The sequence below is a fragment of the Ctenocephalides felis genome, unplaced genomic scaffold (genome assembly GCF_003426905.1).
Source record: "Ctenocephalides felis isolate EL2017-DRISC unplaced genomic scaffold, ASM342690v1 CF-g0.4_SCAFFOLD_01886, whole genome shotgun sequence".
Lineage (NCBI taxonomy): Eukaryota > Metazoa > Arthropoda > Insecta > Siphonaptera > Pulicidae > Ctenocephalides > Ctenocephalides felis.
Window position 1 is genome coordinate 74,948,367 of NW_020538040.1, and position 23,804 is coordinate 74,972,170.

Sequence of the window (23,804 nt, forward strand, 5' to 3'; positions counted from 1 at the left end):
GTTTGTATACCCAAAACGGCTAGACCTACATTTGCCAAAATCGAATGACCACTTCTCCCCATCATTACACGACTTGATTATTTTGAGATCATTCGAATCGGATGCTCTGTTTCTCAAAAACTCAATTTCTATTTTCTGCACTTTGCCAAAAACTGATCAGCACATCTCCCGATTAATGAAAATCGAATGTTTTTTGAACCATTCAAATCGGTTGATCAGTGCGCCCTGAAAACGTGGACGAAAAAATGTATCCATACATACATACACCCACACACACATCCATTTTTCTGAGGTATGCCAAAATGTTCAGAAACCATCAAAACGTGAAGAAATGTAACAATTTTCAATTTCGATTTATAAACGATTACAATAACTTACCCTTCGCGAAGTTAAAAATAAAAATATAAAAACAAAATATTTAAACCCATTTAACTCACAATCAGTTCAAATGTTTCAAGCAGTTTTTTTTCTATGCACAAACTCAATTACCAGGAGTGAATCATTTACCAAAAACAATATTTAAATTATTGTATTTTGCAGAATGTTTGAATTGCATTTGATAATAAAGAATTTAGAATTATTGCTTTTATATTTTAATATAATATTATATTTATTATTTTATAATATAATATTCTATTATAGAATTTTTAATATAATATTTCTATTAAGGAGGTATTCTAGTGTATAGAAATTAAAAAAAAATGATTTTTTTTATTTCATATTTTCAAAGTTTAACTATCTAAGAATATGGGTACGAGGAGGTTTTTGAAAATTTGAATTGTTTTCGAAGACATAGGCATTTTACTGACTCGGTCTCCATACTGGTTTAGCTTCTCGCAAAACTTTAAATACGTTTTTTCTCAGAACAGACTTTTTCAGTACTGTTGACATGATTTCTCGAGTTTTAATCGACCGATTCACTTGAAATGTTCAGAAATTCCTGTTTATAGACCTATGTATAGCTCGAACTAGGATTATCCCCAAATTCCAATTTTTACTATTTTAAAAAATTCGAGAAACTCAAAAAATACTAAAAAATACACTTTTTTTTTCAAACAGTCGCCTATTTGTAAAAAAAATTGTTTTTACTCATCGCTAGTTCGGGCGATTGCGACATCATTGTAGAGTAATAATCTTTTATTTTTTGCATTTTCGATGGCTACGAGGGCTGAAATCGTGTCAAGACTGAAGTGCCAATTTTTGAGACCACCCACTTCATCAACTGCCAGTTTTCACAATTTTCAACTTTTTTATTTTTAATTTTTGTATTGTATTTTGATAATATTAATAAACAAGTGGTAAAAAAAATAGATAGTAAAAACATTCATTGCCTTCTTTTACGACACTTTAAAACGACCTAAAATTCATCGCTCTACACTAGAATACCCCCTTAAGAAATCGATAAGAAAATAATGCGATAACATATTACTAGTTATAGTTATATTTAACTAACAAACTCATAATCATAATAGTTCATCCACTTTTCCGCTATAGTTCTATTTGCAAAACAACTATTTGCATCGAACGCACTTCAGGCGACTTTGCGCGGAGAGACACTGCGTATAAAAAATCTAATTACTGTGAACAGATGGAATCAAAGTGGGAATCTGTTCGAAGCAAAACCATGCGAATTAAATACAGATCTGGGCGAATAACTCGATTAAGATAATTTAAATTGGTCTAAAACAGATTACTGGCACCGCAGGAAGCCATTCGCCAGAGTGCTCGAGATAAGACAGAACCCCGGAATGGATTCACAGGTAGCAAACACTTACTAAAGTCCGCGCTACGAGACACCGCATGCCATTGTCATTTGCCGAATGCGAACTAACTTTTAATATCGCTTGCATTCGGATAATCGTGATTTGATTAAAATTATTACTAGACAGCTCGCTAAAACTTTCTGTTTTATGACAAACTATTAATAAATTAGTAATTCGGGAAACACATCTTGAAAACTTTTTTCAAATGTTTGGGGGGATCTCAATATTTTCATAAGATTTTGTAATTTTTATCTCTTTAAAACTAATAAAATATTCCAATATTTCTGTAAACCAAAAATATCATTTCTAGAATAATGGGTAGTACTGCCCTAGAGCAGGACCGTGAGCCAAGTTGAACAAGTCGATTCAGGGAAGAATAGTGTAAGAGATTTCTGATTGCCATTTCACACCGCAGTGCATCAAATGGGAAATTTTCAATAGAAAACATTTGATGTCAGTTACCCAAAGCGGGGTTTGAACTTACGACTCCATCTACACGAGTCCATGACTGAGCTTAGCAATTATCCCTTACTAAATAAATAAAATTATTTTGGCTTTTGTTGTATTTTCCGCAATTGACACGACTGTACAGAACAGCGCGAGCCGCCCAGTAGCACTGCTCTGTGGACCGGACAACAACATATTTCAAGATTTTTCAATCATTAACAATGCAATCGTATTTAAAATCGTATAAAACTCCTTTTGAAGTGCTAAAAATTACAACAATAAATGACAATTCTTAATATAATATTCTCAAAGTGATAAATTTTGGAAACTAGTGTCGACACACTGGATGTCGTCCATAAGTGACACCCGTACACATAGGTAGGTAGTCATGTAGATGCCGCCTATAGGCAAAGCTCGTAGTGAAAGAGTTAATGATGCAATTAAAAACTTTGGTTGTATAAAACTAAAATCATTTTAGCGTTATTAACATTCCGTAGGGTAAGTTATTGTAATCGTCAAAAAATCGAAATTGCAAATTTTTACATTCTTCCCGTTTTGAAGGTTTTTTCTGAACATTTTGGCATACCTCAGAAAAAATGGATGTGTGTGTATTTATGTACGGATTTCGTCCACGTTTTCGGGCAAACGGATCAACCGATTTGAATGGTTCAAAAAACATTCGATTCCTATTGATAGGGAAATGTGCTGATTAGTTTTTGGCAAAGGCAAGTCTAGCAGTTACGGAAATAAGAAGCAAATAGTGCAGAAAATAGAAATCGAGTTTTTGAGAGAACGGAGCATCCGATTTGAATGATCTAAAAAACATTCCATTTGTAATGAATTGGAGAAGAGATGATTAGTTTTTGGCAAACGCAGGCCCAGCCATTTCGGAGATACAGAGCTAAATGTGCAAACAATTGCAGTTTTTGAGAGAACTAAGCGTCCGATTTGAATGATTCAAAGAATTTCTGCTTGTTTTAACAAAATAATTGCTTTGAAAAAAAAATGTTTGTTTTCATTTTTTTTCATTTTTTTTTTCAAAAAATATTGATTTTTGGCTATCAAAAAATTCAGATTTTAATTGTAATTCTGACTTAAGTTCTAATATACTTTAAACAAATTATTTCAACTTTGCAATTCAGTTTATATAATTCTTATAAACATTAGACAATGTTACAGTATTTATTTAGAATAATCTATTTGAAGACATTTAATATTCCTCGAACATTTCGTTACGGTACGGGAAGTTCCAACAATTTGCCTTAAGGCACGATGCCATAAACACCAGTAGCTCTATTATAAAAAACAGATCAAAATAAATGCTGTTAATATCTGTTCTATCTATTAGAAATTCTGTTTTATCTCTTATAATTTAAAAGCTTCATTATATAATTTCGATTTAAAACTGACCTCAAAAGTTTGATCGTTTCCAAATTATTTGCGATGAAATAATGTGGTCATTCTTCAGCAAAAACTAATCAAAACGACTTCCAATATAATTATATGTCAAAATAATTTTATTTTATATCTTTTGTTAATAGCATCAATAATTATCTTTTTTTTCTCCAATTGTTGTCTCGTAAGACTATTAAGTCCTCATAAGGTTTCTGTTTATTCAAAGTTGAGTTTTAATTGACAAAAAAATATATATAACTAGCTGTAAGTAGAATTCTGTCTTAAGGCAATTAAGGCATCGTGCCTTAAGGCAAATTGCTGGAACTTCCCGTACCAAAAATTATTATTTTAAAAACGATTAACATTTTTGAAAAAAATTTACTTCGAAAAAATTAGAGAGAAACTATAAATTTGACAAAAAATTACTTTTTTTGAAAAAAAAATTTTTTTTTGGAAACAAAATTTTTTTGAAAAAAAAAATGTTTTTTTCATTTTGACATACTTTGGAAATTCTGAACTGTTTTTCAAAGCAATCGTACTGCTTTATCTGCATAGAGACAAAATGTCAAAGCGCGCAACTGCCGCGCCGCCGTCTAACGGATAAGCATTGGTACGGAACCCATAAAAATGTAAAAAAAAATTATACTTATTGTTAAAATCTTTATAAAATATCTGATAATTTGATGTGCATATGTCTAATGATCATTTTTGACCGCCAGATGGCATTTTTTTTTACTTTTATCATTAGATCTCCGAAACCGCTAGACCTGCCTTCATGAAAATTTGATCAATTCTTCATCTTGTCAATACAAGTAAAATGTTTTTTGAATTATTAAAATCGGACGCTCCGTTCTCTTAAAAACTGAGTTACTGTTTTCGGCACTTTTTGCCCCGTATCTTTGGAACGGCTGGACCTGCCTTCGCCAAAAACTAATCAGTACGTCTCCATATCAATACGAATCAAATGCTTTTTGAATTATTCAAATCGGTTGATCCGTGTTCCCGAAATCGTCGACGAAAATTTGTATCCGCACATACATACACACACGCACATACATACATACATACACACACACACACACACACATACATCCATTTTTTCTAAAGTATGCCAAAATGTTCAGAAACCTCTGAAACGTAAAGATATATAAAAATTTTCATTTTCGATTTTTTTGCGATTACTATAACTTGCCCTACGGGAAGTTAAAAACCTATATATTTCAATAAAGTGGTTTCAAAGGTCATCAAACCAAAAAACAATAAGTACAGTTATTATTGAATGTTATCGAAATTTTTTAAATCGGTGCCACCCCCGTCGAGAACCGTCCGCAAAGGACAATATGACAGCAAAATATTAAATTTTAATTTTCAAGATTTTATGAACCAGATTTACCCTCAGAATTCCCATAAAGAATTCAATTTAAACTTAGACACCCTTCATTTTATAACCACTCTAGTTTGATATTGCCGAGGAAAAATTTAATATTTCGAATGATACGCTAAGTAAATATGTGATGTTTAATTTTAAGTGCAGTTTAGTAGAGCTATAAACTCTTCACAATTTTTCAAATAAATGTAGAGTTTATGACTAAATTAAATTCTTATTCATATCAAGATACAATTGTTAACTTACCGTAGGGCAAGTTATAGTAATCGCAAAAAAAATCGAAAATGAAATTTTTATATATCTTTTCGTTTCAAAGATTTCTGAGCATTTTCGCATACCTTATTATTAGATAAAATCGATACAAATACAAAATACAAATACAAATTTCGTCGACGATTTCGGGAACACCGATCAACCGATTTGAATAATTCAAAAAATTATTCGATTCGATTTGTATTAATAAGTAGACATGCTGATAAGTTTTTGGCGAAGGCAGGTCTAGCTGTTCCGAAGATACGGGGCAAAAAGCACCAAAAATTGTAATTCAGTTTTTGAGAGAACGGAGCGTCCGATTTTTATAATTCAAAAAACTTTTTATTTGTATTGATTAAACGAAGAACTATTAAAATTTTTGGTAAGGCAGGTCTAGCGGTTATGGACTCTCAATTATTTTTTAAAAAAATGTAATTTGGCGGTAACAATGTTCATTAGGCATATGTACATCAAATCATCAGATATTTTATAGAGATTTTAATAATGTGTACACATTTTGTGACATTTTTTCTGGGTTCCGTACCAAGATTTTTAATTTTGAAGTTCATGTCTATGGTTCAAACAAATGTCCTCGACATTTTTAACAGTATGGAATAATCGATTTGTATTATTGAACAAACATTCGGTACTCGATCGCGAGGCGTTTTTGCAAAAATGAAAATTCTCAAAAGTACATCCTGATTAGATTAGATCAATTCAAAAAACCTTTTGTTTGTGTAGACTGTGCAAAAAATGGTTTTACAAAAAAATTCGTTGTTTTGAAAATTTTCAGAAAAAAAAAATCAAAATTTAAAAAAAAATTAAATCTTCAGAAAACTCAATTTTTTTAAATTTTTCATTATTTTGAAAACAATATCTAAATTTCAAAAAATTTGAAAAACATAAGAATTTAAAAAAAATATTTCTTACAAAAATTTGAGAATATTTCGAAATTATCGAAAAATCAGACAGTTTCAAAAATTTCCAAATTCTCAAGAAATTTTTTTTTTTTCAAAATTTCAAAATTTCAAAATTCTAATTTTTCATTAAATTTCTATATTATCAAAAAATCAAATTTAAGAAAAAATTATAAAAGTTTTTTGTAAGCATACACGTAAGTTGTTTGTAGAAAACGCTTGTCGCTCAATAAGCACATACATTTACAGTATGTACCATATTTATAATGAATCATTTGAATCTATATGAAATTATTTAAAACAATTATTGTATTTATATTATATTCATTCCTCTAATTTTTAATTACGGTACGGGAAATTCCAGCAATTTGCCTTAAGGCACGATGCCATGCGCCCCACTAGTTATGGGTTATATTTGCTTTCACTCATTTCAGCACATGTTTTTGAATAAATAAATTAGCAATCGTTTTTTATTAAATTTTGAACCTTGTTTGACAATATGTCCGAAAGCTTTGGCATACTTGATTTTTTAAAGTCAGTTATTTTAATGACATACTTTGTTGATGACTTTTTTCTTGTTTCAATTTTAAATTATAGTAGTATGCTGCAAGCACAAAAACAAATGTGCTATGAAAATTTTCGTATAAAAATCTTTCAAAATTTTTTTTCCAAATTTTCAGTTATAAATACCGGGGAATAAAGTGAAGGTAAGTAAAATTCATTATAAGAATATTGTATTTTCACATAATGTATTTTCAAATTTAATTTTGATTTTTTTTTTGTAGTTTTCAATTTTATGCCAATGACAAATGTCATTTATCTCCTACAAAGCATGTCAATTTAAATATACTACATCGTACTGTAATCTAATTTGACTAATTTAGTGGATTTATTTTTCTTGATTACAACTTGACATGAATATTTTTAGATTTGTTTGTATGTATTTGCTAATTTATCCGATATTAGTTTTCTAATGTAATTTTTCTCTACATTGTTTAATTTTCAATCATCAATTATATTAAGGAAATATTTATTAAAATGAACTTAAAATAATAAAATTTCGTATTAATTCAAATTTTTAGCTGACATGTTGTTGTTGATATTCAAATATTTAGAATGATAATTATAAATAATAGTATTTAAAATTGCATTTGCATACGCTACTAGTTCTATTATCATTATTTTCGTAGTTCAGCACAATGGGGTCGAGGAGGCATACGAGAAAGGCGGCAAAATTATAGAGGAAAAGTTCGTCTACCCTCTCTGAACTACTGTTTCGTGAGGCGAAGAAAGTAATTGAAAAATAAAATTAATATATACTAATGAACAAAGATATATCAATACAATTAAAATAACATCATAAAAACGAATATATGAATGCAGTATGATAGGCTTTTACAGAGACTTCGTAATTTAAAATGAAATCAATGAAGAATATAATGAAAAATAAATATAGATTTCAGTTACCACTTTCATAGATTTTTACTTGAAATTATAGATAGCATATATTTTTAGTATAAATAGCCCTTATCTAAAAGCATTAGAAAGTAATAAGTAATCTTGAAAATGAATTACAAAAAAATCGGATAATTGTTTGGGTTGTCACCTATAAATGTTGTTAAAAATCAAAATATAATACAATTTATAATACTCATAAATTCTGACTTTCTTCAAATAACTACACACACACATACATACATACATACATATATATATATATATATATATATATATATATATAATTATTATTATTTTCGCAGAAACGTGTCGCGAAAAACTCTGGAATTCATAAGAGGTACCGACTATCCCCCGAATTAGCTAAATTAATTGGTAGTAATGAACCCGAAACACGTTACAATGTGGTCAAGCTAATCTGGATACAAATCAAGGAGAGGGAACTTCAAGATCCTGAAAATCGTGCATATATTGATTGTGATGAAGAGTTTGAGTTGGTGACCGGGTTGGTGCGTCTTAAAGGCTTTACCATTATGAAGTACCTCAACTCCCACTTTTTAGAATAGATCAAATCCACAACACATGTGCAGTCTTATGACAACTAGTATTAGAACAAAATATCGAGTACTGAGTAAATATCTACACTATGCTGTCAATGAATACTTTTCACCGACCAATTATATATGCAACCAAATCCAATAGTCTCCATGGATGGTCATACTGTTCGAATTAGCATCAAAAACCGATCTTGAAGGGTCATCAGTCCGAAATGTATTGCTTAAAAACCCCAAATGAATAGGACCACACTAATAAATAAAGATGTACCAAATGTACATGGACTAAACGTTTTAATGTACCACAACAATACTTTATAAAAATATATTAACACAATTGCAATACTATATTATATTACATAAAAAAGAAACGAGGTACAATTATTACAAATGATAATACTCAACAATTTCAGCATTAGTAATAATTATATTTATATTCTTCTTCATGTTTCTCTAGACCGTTGTTCTATTGTACTAGTGTAGAAATATTATCTTGATCCGTCATTAAATTGAATATTTATTCTTTCCAAAAGGCTTTATGCACTTTTATGTAAACATGTAACGGCTTTTTGAAGTTGCATGATCGCTAAAATTGTTAATACAAAAAATGTTCAACAATTATAAAATAGTATTTTACTTAATAAATATTGCATTTTGAAAATATAGTATCAAACCATATAGACCAAGAGCCAGTGAACCTTTTGAATAACGGTGTTCCTGTAAGGCTAAAAATTTTTGTACAGGTGATTCTTAACGTGCTAAGTACGGAAACGACGGTCTGGCAGGTTTTAGCCCTGCACATCATGGTCGTCCAGGCGTTTGAAAGTGTAAAAAACACCCGAAAATTAAACTTGTTCCTGTAAGGTTCAAATTTTTATACGATGTAATTTACTCATTGAGAAGTTTGAAAATCAATCTGCCAGACCATTTCGACCTGCACAAGTACCTGCCAGACGAGCCGGAAAGTGAGCAAAAAATGCCCCAAAATAAACTTTGTCCTGTAAAGCTGAAATTTACATATGTGTTTATCTAAGCAATTCTAAAAAGGTCTGTGCAATTGCCAGACCATTCTGGCTAGCATAAGCCCTTGCCAGACGAGGGCAAAAATGCTATGGCGGGAGGCGAGTAATAGGCGTTGCGTGAAAACTTATAGCATATATTCAAACTATATTATGAGAAATTACAAATTATGGTCAAAATAAATTTAATTAGTCACAATACTAGCTGTAAGTGGAATTCTGTCTTAAGGCAATTAGGGCATCGTGCCTTAAGGCAAATTGCTGGAACTTCCCGTACCAAAAATTATTTTTTTTTTTTAAAACGATTAACATTTTTGAAAAAAAATTACTTTGAAAAAATAAGATTTTTGAGAAACTATAAATTGGACAAAAAATTAGTTTTTTTTGAAAAAAAAAATTTTTTTAAAAAAATTTTTTTTTTAAAAAATTTTTTTTTTAAATTTTTTTTTTTTTTGAAATAAAAAATTTTTTTCTTTATTTTGACATATTGTGGAAGATCTGAACTTTTTTTCAAAGCAATCGTACTGCTTCAACTACATAGGGACAAAATATAAAGCGCGTAAGCGCCGCGTCGCTGTCTAACGCATAAGCATTGGTACGGAACCGATAGGAATGTTAACAAAATGTATACTTATTGTTAAAATCTCTATAAAATGTCTGATAATTTGATGTGCATATGTCTAATGATCATTTTTGACCGCCAAATGGCTCATTTTTTTACTTTTTCCTCTATATCTCCGAAACCGCTGGACCTACCTTCATGAAAGTTGTATCGATTCTTCATCTTGTCAATACAAATAAAATGTTTTTTGAATTATTGAAATCGGACGCTCCGTTCTCTTAAAAACTGAGTTACCGTTTTCGGAACTTTTTGCCCCGTATCTTCGGAACGGCTTGACCTGCCTTTGCCAAAAACTAATCAGCACGTCTCCTTATCAATACGGATCGAATGTTTTTTGAATTATTCAAATCGGTTGATTCTTGTTCCCGAAATCGTCGACGAAAATTTGTATCCGCACATACATACACACACATACATACATACATACATACACACACACATACACACACACACACACACACACACACATACATCCATTTTTTCTAAGGTATGCCAAAATGTTCAGAAACCTCTGAAACGTAAAGATATATAAAAATTTTCATTTTCGATTTTTTTGCGATTACTATAACTTGCCCTACGGGAAGTTAAAAATATATATTATCATGAATTAATCATCATTATCAGATATATCGTCAATTAATACTTCATCGTCATAAGATTCGGCATTGCTGACTTATCGTCTATAAACAAAAACAAATTTAAATATATTAATAATATAATAAATATAAAATATTACAAATTTAAAAATTTTAACATTACCGCCTATGTGTTGATCAGCTCTGTTTGCATCCTCCTCAGCAATACGAGAAGGATGTTGTGATATTATTTCAAAATTTGAAGAAGAAACGGTATCTCCCACAAACTAATTGAAATCAAATATTTTTTCAATCAATATCCAGCCAGTATTTTGAGATTTAAGAATTGTTGGTACTTTTAAATGACTATTTGAAAACTATATCTACTCGTGCAGCATGTGCTGCCGCTAAAATAGACATTATTTTTTCGAAATATTACCGAATGTTTTTGGTATATTTTTCATTGAATGCAGTAAATAAAGTCCATCGAAAACAACAGCATCATACCAAATTGTTTCGTTATCAGTTATATTTGCTTGTAAGACTCCAATCATTGCTGTTTTCGCAGTTTTATAGATAGTTCCATCTGCGTGGCAAAGTGACATTAAAACTAGTTGGTATTCGTATTTTGCCTTGAGGACCAGTATTCGTAGAAGTTTAATGGTTCAGTATGTTCTAATTTTAATTTTAACAAATGTGAAAATAAAAATTCACAAAGTACTCATACTCATTTTTTCAATCTTTGATGAATTTTTAAAATTAAACTACTTGTCGTAATACGGTAATATTTCACTAAGTTCTATAAGACCATGATATATATATCCCCAAAAAAGTTCCATAAAAATCGGCTTAAATTTTGTTTTCAACAGTTAATTACAAGAAAACGGCTCGGTAGATTTTCACCTAAAACTAATCAATATCATTCCCAACTAATATCTTTCGAACAGTTTTTGATTTTTTAAAATCGATTCGGTAGTATGAGCTTAAATGTGGATGAAAAGTTTAACACATTTTTCCAAATTACAAAGAAACGGCAGATCGTAGCACAAAACTGACAAACGATAGTTCTCATCGATGTACATCAAATGGCTTTTGAATTTTTGAAATCGGTTCCGGCGTTTTTGAGCAAACGTCGATAAAAGGTCTAATTTTGACAAATGCCAAAAAAGCGATATTAATTTTTGCAAATTTTGATGAATTCTTAAATCGGTCCAGTCGTTTTTTAGAAAACGTCGATTTACTTACGGAAAAAAATCTGTTCACTTTTTCCAAATTTGGTCTCGTTCGATTCAGAATGGCTTGAAACGTCGAGAAAACATAAAATTATTAACCAATGGGATTTTTTTATGAAAACAAACTTCTTCGGGAAGCTAACAATTGTAATGAGATATGATAAGGTTTTTTGAAGATCAATATTATATTGGATTTATCGCGCCAACAGGCGACCAACCAAATCACGTTGGACACGAATTTCGTGAATTTTATTATTAGCTTTAATAGGTTTCTTTTTTTTCTGAAAAAGAAATTCATAATTTTTACCTGTGAAATTTTTTCTTCAAATCTGTTACCCTCCGTTGAACATTCAGAAATAAATGTTTCTTTCCAACTTTCACCTATTTTCAGAAAATTCAATTGATACTCAATAGAAGCCTGAATTGAAGTATTATTTAGCGATATATCTGATAATGATGATTAATTCATGATAATATATATTTTATTGTGACTAATTAAATTTATTTTGACCATAATTTGTAATTTCTCATAATATAGTTTGAATATATGCTATAAGTTTTCACGCAACGCCTATTACTCGCCTCCCGCCATAGCATTTTTGCCCTCGTCTGGCAAGGGCTTATGCTAGCCAGAATGGTCTGGCAATTGCACAGACCTTTTTAGAATTGCTTAGATAAACACATATGTAAATTTCAGCTTTACAGGACAAAGTTTATTTTGGGGCATTTTTTGCTCACTTTCCGGCTCGTCTGGCAGGTACTTGTGCAGGTCGAAATGGTCTGGCAGATTGATTTTCGAACTTCTCAATGAGTAAATTACATCGTATAAAAATTTGAACCTTACAGGAACAAGTTTAATTTTCGGGTGTTTTTTACACTTTCAAACGCCTGGACGACCATGATGTGCAGGGCTAAAACCTGCCAGACCGTCGTTTCCGTACTTAGCACGTTAAGAATCACCTGTACAAAAATTTTTAGCCTTACAGGAACACCGTTATTCAAAAGGTTCACTGGCTCTCAGTCTAATATTGTTTGACCTAAAAATGACGATTCGACTAATAAATGACGATGTTTGAAAATCCACAACACATTTTTTTGTTGTTTTTTTTTGGTTTTGTGCGCTGTTCTTTAGTTTACAACACCTGAATAAAATTTTTAAATATACGTAATTTAATTGTTTTATGAGATGTATTGTTAATTTTAAATCAGACTGAACAGTTTTTTTTTACAAAATCTTTATAAAGAAAGCTCACGCGTGAGTGATGTAAAAAAGAACAACTTAACCTTAATCCTGGCAAAGGTGTGAACAATAAAACATTGTAAATAAAAAATAGATTAATTTAAAAAAGCAATTTTACTCAAATTAAATTAATTAAATATTTATTCTAACTCTGCTGATGATGTTTTCTCATTAAATACCAGATCAAGGTCACATACAGTGTTATCACTATAAAAAATGTAGCCATGATAATTATATTTTGCATTGGTTGAATAATGTGGCTATTATTTTGTAAAATCTCTTTTAAATTATAAATAAGACGTGTTTTTTCCCTGGCCTGCCTATTATATGGGTAAAAAGGATCAGGTGACATATTTTTGAAAAAACAGCAATAACACATTCTACAATGACGAGAGAGCTGAGATTTTTGCTAAAAATAATCAGATAGTTGTTTGTTTGATATGTGATATTTGTTATGATATAATTGTTTTGGTTTTTACAAATTAATTGCTCAAAGTTGAATTGGACCTTTTTGCCCGCTCCACCTTATAGCAAATTGCGTTTTTTAAATAAAATATATTATTTACAAACATCAAAGAGTAGTTGTTCAATTAAAAATGAAAATTTTTGAAGTTAGTATAACCACCTTCATCAACTGAATATTGTAGAACATGTAATTCAAGTAGAGCCTAAATGAATTATCTTCCTGAAATGTTTGCAAGCGCTACCCTGATTATAATAACGCAGAGAGCAGCAAAAATGCGGCGTCTGCAGCCGAACCGAGGAGCAGGCGAGCGGTGAACAGGTGACAAAAGTCTTCGCGGGTTAACGCACCGTGGATGATTTTAAATTGCATTCTCAATGACACGAGGAGCAAAGACCGCGCGTGGCTACGGGCATCTCTCCTTCTACGGTCTAACGCGACCATAACGAAATGCGCATACCAAATGAGGACTTTTTTGGTTTCAGTCAAAATTTATTTTAACTACAATTGGTAGTTTTGGATTAAATTTTGAATAGATTTCTAGAAAATAATCAGTGATCAAATACAGTAGAAATGTGCCAAGTCCAACCAATTTCAATAAATCTCAATTCATCGTCAAAATATTAAATGTATTAGTAACATCAATGAGCTTTGGTAGATATGAATTCAGAAAATATACTATTGTTGAGCATGGCAAAGTTGAGCACAGTAAGCAAATGAAATTTGAAATCGGTTCAGCGGTTTAGAGATGAAGTCAATTACGAACAAACATCGTGCCATATTACACATATATATATATATATATATATATATATATATATATTGTAGAATTTTATGATATGAGTGGAACGAATATTAAATGTTTAATATGAACAAAACAGCACTCAGATTTTTTTTGCCTTATTCCTTGCATTGACAGGAATAGTTGATGTTTTATATTAAAAAGTCAAAATATAGTTTTAAATAAAATATTAAAGAATGTTTAGTAATAAGTAACTGTTATTGAAATTACAATGATGATGAGGCACACCATGGTCTCGAAACGTTTGTAATCATAAAATAAAGTTGTGTTAAAAAAAATCTGAGTGCTGTTTTGTTCATATTAAGTATTTAATATATATATATATATATATATATATATATATACATATTATATATACAGGGGTCTGATAGGTATTGCAACCAACTTCAAACTGCTATCATTTCTTTACCAGACATATGACAGATTTATTTCAGCGATTGTTCATTTAGTTGTTTACAAGCCTACAAAAGCATTTTGATCTATTGCATTCAGAAAAAAAAAGTTATTTGTTAAGGAAGTCAAGGGCGATAGTGTGATTGCTTAATATTTGACTTGAAAACCACAAATAGCTATGTTAGAGCCTTCCAACATTTAAATGCAAACAAATATGTTGTTTTTCGTACCATATCCCGTAACCGTGATACTCTCTGATATATATATATATATATATATATATATATGTGTGTGTGTGTGTGTGTGAGAGAGAGAGAGAGAGAGAGCATTCGATTATTCCGACGTTGTTTCGTTTTCTTCTCATATCCAGTAGAGTTTTTCTCAATTCTCCGCGAGCTCTATATCTCGTAACCCTCCCGATAGTTTTAGCACACACATACACACTGACACAAACACTCACATATATATATATATATATATATATATATATATATGAATGTGTGTGTGTGTGCATGTGTCGTGTGATATAAATGTACATAAATATATAAACATAATAAGCCATAAAAGAAAATATGATCTCACACTGAATGGTATATGTGCATGTGCAAACGCAGGGCAAATTGCTACCAAAGGAGCTTATAAAATCAATTTTCTTTCTAGCATCTATTTTATAAAAACGAATAAGTTTTTTTTTTTTTTTTTTTTGTTACAATTTATTTTTGTTAATCAAGACTTTAATGTCTTATTTACAAAATTGATATGAGCAAAAAAAAAATACAAAAAAAACAAAAAATGCAATACATTGAATATAAAATGAAAAAAGTTGAAATAAAAATTAAATTAAAACAGTAATACAAAAATAATAACATAAATGAACGATGACGTGATGATGTATGCCGCGTACTACGTCAGGACGCGTGCAGACATTGGGCTAGGTGTTTGGTAGATCGGAAGGCCATTTCTTGCTCAATCTTCTTATCGGTCTCTGAATCGCTTGAATTGTAGGATTTGTATGCTGGGTTAATTTGTTGTTGAAAGATGAACTTCTAATCTTGATCATTTCGTTGACTGTTGAGATTTTCAAATCCTTATGTAGGCAAAAATTCGAAATATACCAAGGCGCATTAGTAAGGATACGCAGAATTTTATTCTGGCACCTTTGAATGATGTTTATGTTAGATTTGCATGAGCAACCCCATAGTTCGATTCCATAAGTCCAAATGGGCACTATGATAGTTTTATACAAAAGTACCTTGTTATCGAGAGAGATTTCAGATTTCCTCCCAAAAAGCCAGTAAAAATCTTTTATTTTCAGTTGGATTTGTTTCTTTTTATATTCAATGTGCGTTCTCCATGTCAATTTCGAATCAATGTGCATGCCTAAATATTTAACAGAATTGCATAGTGGAATTATTGAATTGTTCATGATGATAGGTGGACTGTTGTGATGTTTTAGAGAAACAATTATGTGCTGAGATTTTTCGATATTGATTTTGATATTCCAATCTAAAAACCATTTTTCGAGAATAGATAAATAATTTTGTAACTGACAAGTTGCTGTTCTAATATCGGAATTGCATGAAATAATTGCTATGTCATCGGCGTAAGTGCATATGGTTAGAAGATCATCTGTGGGCATATCGTTTGTGAAAAGAAGATAAAGTACAGGGCTTAGCACACTGCCCTGTGGTACCCCGCATTCTATATTTCTGATGCTCGAAGTCACATCTTTAATTTTGATTCTAAATTTTCTATTAAGCAAGTATGAGCTTAAGATATTGAAGTAGTTTGGAAAAGTTGTTTTGATTTTATATAGGAGTCCTGAGTGCCAAACCTTATCGAAAGCCTGACTGACATCTAAGAATACGGCTACACTGTGTTCCTTTCTATTCATGGCTTCAAGAATACGAGACACCGTTCTGTTGCATTGTTGAATTGTAGAGTGATTTTTTCTGAAGCCAAACTGATGGTGAGGAATCCAACTATCATTCGGATGATCTTCTGACAATCTCTGCAACAAAAGTCTCTCTAAAATTTTCGATAATATCGATAAAAGACTGATAGGACGGTATGAACTAGCAGTGTGATGGTTTTTGTTTGGTTTAGCGATCATAATAATTTCTGCAGTCTTCCACGCTGTGGGCCAATAATTGTATTGAAGTATGGCGTTGAAAATATTTGTTATATATAAGATACCTTTTGTAGGCAATTCTTTTAACATCTTTGGAGTAATTTTATCCATACCTGGCGAAGATCTATTTTTTATTCTTTTTATTTCACATAAGACATCATTTGGTGAAAAATGTCCTAACGGTGTAGAATGTATGGGTTGATTTACGAAATTGTTAATTAAATTACTCTGGGAAATATTTCGAGCGCTAAAAATGCTACTTAGATGATCAGCAAATGCCTCCGCTTTTTCTTCGTTGCTTTTTGCCCAAATGAATCCGTTTTGGTTGGTTATTTTCAGAGGAGGGTTTTGTTGTAGGGGTTTACTTTTGTTTCTGATTGGTTTCCATATGGAATTATCGTACCTATTTAACTGCAATATATACGACCTGAAGGTACAATTCTTCCATTCTTTCATTTTTTTCCTCAGCGTGTTATTGAGATGATTAAGCGATGTCTTATCCGTTGGTAGATGAGAATGTTGCCAGGTTCGTCTTGCTCTTCGTTTCTGTGCAATTAGCTTCTTAATCTCTTGCGGAATTATTAGATTATCATTTCTTGGATTAATGTTCGGGGTGATCTGCTTGGTTGTTTCACGTACAATCTCAGAAAAATAATTTATATTATTTTCTATATCAATAACGCTTGTAGGCCTAGATTTTGGAAATAATTTTGAGTCAAGTATGGATTTGAATTGAATCCAGTTAGAAAGATTGTTGTGTAGAATATGATTGTTGATAACTGGAGTAGGAAATGTGCTAAACGTCACAAGTATTGGAGAATGATCTGAAGAGAGATCGTAACTAGATTCAATATTGAGATTTGAAAGATCAATACCTTTCACAATAAAAAAATCTAAAAGGTCTGGAACTTTAGTAGGGTCAGAAGGCCAATAAGTTGGACTGCAAGTTGAAATAAAGGAGAGGTTATTTTGCCCTATGGCTGCATGAAGAATCTTTCCTTTGGCTGTAGTCAGTCTAGAACCCCAGGCAATATGTTTACAATTAAAGTCACCACCAATGATAAATTTATTACCTAATTGAGAGAAAAATGAAGAAAACTGAGCACAAGAAATTTTGAATCTTGGTGGACAATAAACAGCAGAAACACAAAAATTATATAAATTTGTTTCAACAGAAATTTGAGTTGCTTGTAGAAAATCATCAGAAATATTTGGTAGAACAAAATGCTTTATATTATTTTTGATTAATATAGCCGAACCGCCGCGAGCCCTGCCACTTGGGTGATTTGAATTATAAGTAGTGTAGTTATAAATTTTGAAGTAGTTTTTTTCAGTGAAGTGAGTTTCTGAGATTAATAAGATATCTATTAAGTTTAACTTTAAAAAACATTCTACTTCATTTTTGTGAGGTATTAAACCGTTGGCATTCCATTCAGCAATTTTAATTATTTTTGCCATTGCTTTTGTTGTTGACTAACGTGGATAACATATTTATTATTATGGTGTTCTGTTGCAAAAGCTGATTGAAGATATTTTTAAATTCTAAAATAAGTGTTGCTAGAGAATCAGAATCAGGATTTGAAGGTGAATGATTAGAAGCAGAGTAATTGTTTTTTGCAATGTCTGCATAGGATGAATTTTGAATTGTTGGATTTAAGGCCGGAAAAATGTTGTTTATTTTATTATTAGAATTAGAATTATTAGAATTTTTAAAATTTTGGTTATTTGGATTTGGATTTATGACTGATTGATTTACTGGAGTTTTGTTTCTTTGATCTTTAATTTTTTGGAAGTATGAGCAACCGCGATAATTAGCTGGATGAGCACCGTCACAAAAATAACAACATGCCGGAGCATTCGGATCTTTGGTACAAGCTATAGTATTATGATTGTCACCGCATTTTAGGCAAGCAAATGGTCTATTGCAGTATTTTTTGGTGTGATTAAAGAGTTGACAGCGAGTGCATTGTATAATGTTGTTGGACTTTCTCGGTGGTTCAACGCGTATTATGCAGTTGAATAATTTATAAATGTTATAAATATTTTTGTTATTTCTCTTTGGTTCCAGATCAACAAAAAACATATTAAGAGGTTCTTTTGTTATTCTATGTCTAATATTTAGGATATTACGTACGACATGACCCTGTTTTAATAGTTCTAATTTAATTGCATCTGTGCTTGTTGAAAAGTGTACATTTCTAAGAACAACCCTATAAGCCTTCTCTTCTTTTAATTGATATGTATGATATACGGCATTAGTTTCTTTTAGATGTCTGGATAAAGTTCGAAAATGGTCGACAGAATTACATAGAATTTTAAATGTATTGTTAGCTAAACTTCTCAGGAAATATTGATCGTGCGGAATTATTTCATTTAATTGATTAGTCATATCATTAATATCGTCAACTCCGTAAATAAATATTGGAGGGGGCTTACTGACTGGAGCCGGTTTAACTGAGTTGTCATCAATAGCTGTTTCTATTGTTGAAAGGGCCGAAAATCGGTTTTGAATTTTGACATCTATTCCTAATGGTTCAAATGAAGTTTTTCTTTTTTTGAAATTGACTACTTGCCATGAATTAGGAGGTTTCCTGACATCAGAATGTGGTTGAGTGAGGCTTGTAGATGCACTATTACTAGATGATATTACTTCCTGTCTTGAGTCAGAAACTGATGAAGTTGAACGCAGCGAGACCTTTTCCGATGTAAACATATTGGTCCGACCTTCTTCGCGAGGTATCTTGCTGTATTTGCTGGATCCAATAACGGTCTTTCGTAGTTTTGGGATTTCTGATGGTTTACTGTCCGATTCCATATTCGCTTCTATATCTTGATTGAAATGTAAGACATTTTTTGATTCCACAAACGCACATTAGAGTCTCGATTATGTATGGTTTTTTGTAAGCAATTATTTAATTATCTGTACACTTTTGTAAGCTTTTCATGCAATTTTAATAAACCGTAAAATTCAATCTGACATGCACTTGTTTTTTTTTCATATACCCTTTGACATCAAAAACGAATAAGTGTGACAGGATTGGTTTTATATAAAAATGTCTTAAATCTGAATATTGGTTTTCTTTATGCAGTTATCTTTCCAAGTCAACAATTCTGGTATCGACGATATTCACTATTCAGCAGCTGCATATTAAATCCATATTCTAAAAACTGTCGAAGTTATTGGTTTTATAATATGCTTATTATGAAATTGTTTATGAGATTTACATCTACAATGGCGTCATAACATTTTAGTTACTTATTCATAAAATTTTATCACAAAATATTGGATTATCAAATTGCATATTTATCACATCTATTGCTTCATAATATAATCATCCTCGTACAAATTTGATTTATTTGAAATTATACAGATGTTTGATAAAAAAGTACAATTAGAAGCAAATCAAACTACTGTAAAAGCATCACACTAAAGCCAATTAGTTAAAATATTGATAAATGATATTCTGAGAATATGAAATTTTATAATTTTGGAGGAAGTGTGTTCAAACCGTGTTTAGACCGTTCAGAATTACATTTATTATCGAAGTAAGTTACTTTACAATAATATGAAAAAATAACAATGATTTAAGTAAAGAACATTGTTATTGCAATTAACCCTATAGACTTTGACAAATCACAGAAGAGAAAATGTGAAAGGTATGTTCACCAGCAAACTAATTGATTTTCTGGTTTTGTAATCCACTGGGCAAAATTTCTTTCGAAGCACGAATCTCTCATAAATATGATCTTGAATTGGAAAAGCATTAGAGATTAGAATTTGATTGATGATCATCAAAATATCAGCTATTTATTGATGTTCATCATCTACCTAACTATACTATCTAAATAAAACTATAAAACAGTTTGTTTAATTTTATGACAAATCCATCATATTTAAGGTGATTATTTCGTATTTCTAGGCAAATGTTTAAATTATCATTTAATTTACTTTTGGCCCAACTAACTGGTAAATTAACAAAATTATTGCTGATCAAAAAATATATAAAAATATAATGGTATATAAATGTTACATCACTCGAGCAAACGTAGAACGTTTGGCGATTTGACGGAAAGTTATTGAAATGATTAAAACACGGAGCTAAAATGAAAAAACTTTGGAATAACAATTATTAGAGCTATAATAGTTAGAAATGTTTAATAGATTATACAGAAACGTTTTATCGTTTAATATTAGGATCGCGGCATAAATATTTTTGTCGTCATATTATTATAAATCACTTTTTTGATTTAAGTGCTTTTATAAAAAAGCAATTATAATATTCTTAGCTAACGGTGAATATATAACCGGTGATAAATCATCTTGAGGAAAATGTAATGTTTTTATCAGAGCGCGCTTCCATATCAAAGGGAGCGCAAGAGATCACAGAAGATTTAAATCTTTGAATAAAATTATATTATGACCTGCATACACATTTTAGATTTAAAATGAAAACGCATTCATGCAAAAATTAATATATCTTACGTTCAAAAATTCAAAGTTTTCTGATTTTATTTAATAATATTTTATTGATTCCATCTAATAAATTAAAAAATTAAGAATTGCACGTGTATGAAATATGCGGCGTCTTCTAGGTATTTTAAATCAGTTTTGTGATAAAGTTCCAACATGTATTAAATATTACAAGTCGAATATAGCCGCTTTCACCGTACTTCAAAATTTGAACAAGAAAAAATATAAAATCAACAAGTCGTTTAGAGCTTTATAGATATTCTGTACAATGTGGAAAAATGCTTTAAAATAATATGATTCAAAATATTTTATTTTATTTTAACTTTTATTTTAGTATCTTTATAAATCATATTCGCTTGCAGTAATAATGATCATTTGTTGATTTACGAAATCCCGATATAAGTAAATGAGTAATTTTTTTTTTCATAGTTTTTATAGTATATAACCCTATATTGAAAGCTTTAATATAGAGCCATGTCAGTCATATATGTGTGACATAAGATGTAGTGTATTTCCAGGAGTATTGGCAAAAAAACTTACTTGATACATTAAGTATTCATGAATTTTAACTGACTAGGTGTATGGTATTGTGCCCCAAGAAAAATTGTTGGAACTTCTCGTACCGTAATGAAATATTCAAGAAATATTGAATGCTTTCAAGTAGATTATTACTTGAAAACTTACCCTAATTGTGATAAATTATAAACGCAATTTTATTTGTATCTTTGCATGTTTTTTAAATAATTTACTCTGAAGTAAAATGTTTATTTTGTAATAACTCTTACCGAAATTCAAAATTATATGAACATAACATTGAAATTATTAATGTGAAATTTTAAAATAATAGCAATGTAATAGAATAATTTTCTAGCTTATTAATTACTGATAAGTAAGTACTAATTGTAAGTAGTTTACGTGAGCTCAATATTTGAATGAAACAGGTATCTAGAACGAGCAGATTAAACCATATAAGAGGGGAAAAAACTTTTTAACAAATTAAAAAGCGTGACCGACTACCGAAATAGGCCCTGAAGAGGGTCCACATCTCCTTTGCTTTACTTCGCAAAAATTCCTTCTCGCTAAATCGACAATCATAATTAATTCTCAACTTTTTCGCATCTGAGACAGCATTAATGCGTATTCGGGATACTTCAATTTCACCCTTGGAGAAGTTGATTGCATTAAGTCCGATCATCGGGTTCTCGTTATCGATGTACTGCTTGATTTTTGCTAACGTTTCCATTGAAAGTGATAAAATGACTTCGGTTAGGCGCATAAACTTTTAGAATTACATAGATATCCGTTAAAGATGCCGAAAGAAGTCTGACTTGCTACAGGCTACCAAAATGCTTAAGTTATTCACTTAATTTTCATCTCAGATTTCAGCGTCTGATAACTGATTTCGGTGATTGTTTTTTGCTCACAGTTAAGAGAAAGAATAAAACGAGAAAGTTAAAAACAGTATATATATATATATATATATATATATATATATATATATATAGGTAACTAATATATATTTTGTAGTAATTGAATATATAAGTTCTATGAAAGCTGTGAGTTGTTTTTTATATATGAATATGAAATCACGTAATCAGCAAGACAATAATATTCTAAGAAATATTCGATCAATTATCACCACTTACCATTTGAACGAGTAATAATCAGTTGAAAATTTTATATTGGTAAATGTTAATACTTATTTAGATTGATGGAGTTGACCACGTCATCATGGACCTGGTAACGTAATCATGATGTTATATTTTTATATATGAAAATACAAATTTTACCTTACACAGAACTTAAATATTCAATTAGCGCTATCATGCACATTTAAAACCGTTAATTGTAAATTTATCAGTATATCTGGTATGAATTTAGACAAATTTAGCTCAATAAATTATCATGAAAAAGTTTAATTTAGACAAATGTTAGAAAAATAAGAAAAAAAGTCAACAAACTAACGGATATAACAAATGAGCGGTAAGTTGTTTAAATATCGAGCATTTCATGCTTAAAAATAATTTACTAGAGTATAAGAATATTATTTATTTGTATGTAGAGCGGAGCTTAAGGGGCACAACGAGTGTAACCGCCTAAAAAACAGGTGATTTTTGGGAATTTATATTAAAAAAAAAAACTTTATCAATCATTTCAAAATTTTAAGTATATATTTACACATGTTTTAAAAATACATAGTAAAATTTTTGAAGAAAAAAATTAAATATTTTTTAAGTTATCGTCGATCTCCAAAGGCGCGCAAAAAAAAGCTCTTCACTGCTGCAGTGATTCCAGCCTTCTACGTGGATAAAATATATAAAAAAAATCTCGTTAAACTAGATAATATTGTCTGTATAATGAACTACGCTAAAAAATAATCAAAAATTGACAAAATGGCGGCGTTTAAAAAAAAAGATGAATTTTACCCAATATTTTGGTCGTTTTTGAGCTGCCAAAATTCGATTTTTGATCCGATCAAAAAATCGATAGTTCATTATACGAAGAACTATATATAGAACATGTAAAAAAAATCGATAATGATCATTTGTTTTTAAGTAATCACTGCAGCAAATTTGGAAAATGCTGTTTCGAGAAAAACGTGTGCAAAGAAAAAATGATCGTTATACTATATACTATATATATATACACTTTAAATGGCTGTGACTCAAAAACTATTTAAGATATC